Here is a 3190-nt window from a genome sequence, read left to right as displayed (position 1 = left end):
GGTGGGGGTGGGAAGCTTGCCAACACAGAATTCTATATCCAGCAAAACTATGTAACAAAATAAAAGTGAAATAAAGACTCTTCAAACAAAAGCTGAGAGACATGCACTATCAGAGATGTTAGGGGAAGTTCTCCAGGCAGAAAAGAAAAAAACAAAATGAAAGCAGGTAGAAACTTTGATATACACAGAGAAATCAACACTGCCAGAAATGGTAAATTTATGATTCCATACAAAAGGAATTTTCCCTCATTTTTTAATTTTAAATGATTATTGACTATTTGGGAGCTCTGGTAGTATAGTGCTTAAGGCACTTGACTGCTAACCAGAAGGCTGGAGGTTCAGACCCACCAGCCACTCCTCAGAAGGAAGGTTGGGCAATCTACTTCCGTAGTGATAACCACCTTGGAAACCCAAGGAGGGGTCACTATGAGTCAGGTCCAACTCAACAACAATAACATTGACTATTTAAAGCAAATTTAATGACAATGTACTGTGAGATTTATACATAAGTGCAAAATATATCACAATAGCACAAAGGATGGGAAGGTGGAAATGAAAATATACTGTTGCAGGTTTTTACATTAAATGTAATGTGGTATAAAATTATTTGATGTAAGATTGTGGTAAGTTAAAGATGTATTTTGTAAACCTTAGAGTAACAACTAAAAAATTAAAGAGAGATAACTAAGAAGCCAATAAAAACCAAACACACTGTCATTGAGTTGATTCGACTCATACTGAGCCCTCCTTGGGTTTCTAAGGCGGTATCTCCACCAAAGTAGATTGCCCAATCTTCCTTCTGAGGAGTGGCTGGTGGGCTTGAACTGCCAGCCTTCTGGATAGCAGTCAAATGCCTTAGGCACTATGCCACCAGAACTCCCAAGAAGCCAATGGTGGAAACAAAATATAACACTAAAAATTACCCAATTAATTAAAAAGAAGGTAGGAAGAAAGGGTAAAAAAGGGACAAAAACAGGACAAATAGAAAACAAAAAGATGGTGTATTCAAACCTAATCATAGCAATAATCACTTTAAATGTGAATAGTGTAAACATTCCAATTGAAACACAGAGATGGTCAGACTGGATAAAGTTGGCACACCTAACTGTATGCTATCTACAAGAGATTACCTTTAAATAAGGTACAAAGGAAATTAGAAAATATATTGAACTGAATGAAAATAAATCATAAAATATTAAATTCAGTGAGATGCTGCAAAAACAGTAGTTGAAGTGACATTTATAGCTTTAAATATTTAGATGAGGAAAAAAAGGTCTAAAATCAGTGATTTAACTAAGTAAGAATCTAGAAAAAGAAGAACAAATTAAATCTAAAATAAAAAGAAAGAAGGAAGCAACAAAGGAAAGAGTAGGCATTTATGGAATAGAAAGGATAACAATAGGGAAATAAAGATGAACCCCAAAGCTAGTTTGAATGTTGCTGTTTGGTACCATCGAGTCAGTTCTCAACAACTGTACAACAGAACAAAATGCCACCCAGTCCTGCACCACCTTCACACTCGCTGCTGTTTGAGCCCATTGTTGCACCCACTGTGTCATTCCATCTTATTGAGGGTCTTCCTCTTTTTCACTGATCCTCCACCTTACCAAGCATGAAATAGAACAATACAATTAATATACATCTAGCTGAACTGGTCAAGAAGAAAAAAAGACAGGAAGTGTGAATATCAAGAATTAAAGAGAAGAAGACATCATTGAAGATCCAAAAGCATTAAAAGAATAATAAAGCTCAGCCTATATGACCATGAGGAGCTCTGGTGGCGTAGTGCCTAAGGCATTTGACTGATAACCAGAAGGCTGGTGGTTCAAACCCACCAGCCACTTCTTGGGAGGAAGATTGGGCAATCTACTTCCATAGTGATACTGCCTCGGAAACCCAAGGAGGGGTTGCTATGAGTTGGATCCGACTTGACGGCAGTGAGTTTGGTTTTGGTATATGACCATGAGACCAGAAGAACTAGATGGTGCCATACTACCACTGTCAACCACTTGGAGAGGGATGCAGGAGATCCTGGATAGACTGGGAGAACAGTGTGGAACAAAACTCAAAATCATAAAAAAAATGATCAGGTTTACTGGTCTGATAGAGCCTGGTAAGACCCCTGAGACTATGGCCCCTAGTTACCCTTCAGGTCTGGAGCTGACCTCATTCCTGTGGCTTCCAGCCAAACAATGGACAGGCATATGGGGTGAATATTTACATCAGGTTGATACACTCCTTGGAGTGGTCAGTCAATCATGGGAGAACAGAAGGACAGTGTTTGCACAGGGAGAGAGTTTGAGGGGTGGCAGTGCATGGGAGGGAAGGACACAGGAAAGAGGTAACTGTTGGGAGGAAGTGGGAAGAGAGCTGTTACATTATGGGGAATTGTTAATGTCATGAAACAAAATGTGTATGAATTGCTGTATGGAAAATGAATTTGCTCTGTAAACTTTCACCCAAATCATAATATATATATTTTTTTTTAAAAAAAGAATAATAAAGAATATTATTAAAAGCTCTATGCCAATAAATTTGACAACCTAGATGAAAATTCACTTAGACACATAAATTGTCTCAGGAAAAAAATAAGAATTCTGAATAGTCCCAAATCAATTGAAGAAATCAAACTCACAATTAAATAAATATTTAAGAAATAAATTATACCAATCATGTACAAACTCTCATAAAATAAAGAAGAAAGAAATACTCCTCCATTCATTTTATGAGGGCATCTTTACTCAGGCTGTTCTAATCACTTTCTCTCACACTTTTTGGCTTTTCTCTTCTCTGTCTACTCCACTGCTCTCAAGAGATGCTTGTGTTTGCTGTTGTTAGTAGCTGCCATCAGCCTGCCCCTGCCTCATGACAACCCCATTCACAGTGGAACTAAATGCTTCTCAATCCATAGGGGTTTCATTGGCTGATTTTTGGAAGTAGATCACTAGGTCTTCCTTCCTAGTTGGTTTTAGCCTGGAAGCTCTGCTGAAACCTGTTCAGCATCATGGCAACAAGCTTCCACTGACACACGGCTTGTGGCTGTGCATGAGGTATATTGGCTGGGGATCAAACCTGGGTTTTGTATGAGAGCTTAAATTCTAAAGCATTTAATTTGTGGACAGCTGTGGTCTACAGTGGGAGCCCTAACTGCATTTGGAGGCTTGACACAAGTTTCAGATGCCATTTGAGT

Source organism: Orycteropus afer, unplaced genomic scaffold, assembly GCF_000298275.1.
Source record: "Orycteropus afer afer isolate SDZICR_OR568_19922 unplaced genomic scaffold, OryAfe1.0 scaffold00024, whole genome shotgun sequence".
Lineage (NCBI taxonomy): Eukaryota > Metazoa > Chordata > Mammalia > Tubulidentata > Orycteropodidae > Orycteropus > Orycteropus afer.
Note: the sequence above shows the minus strand (reverse complement) of the source record.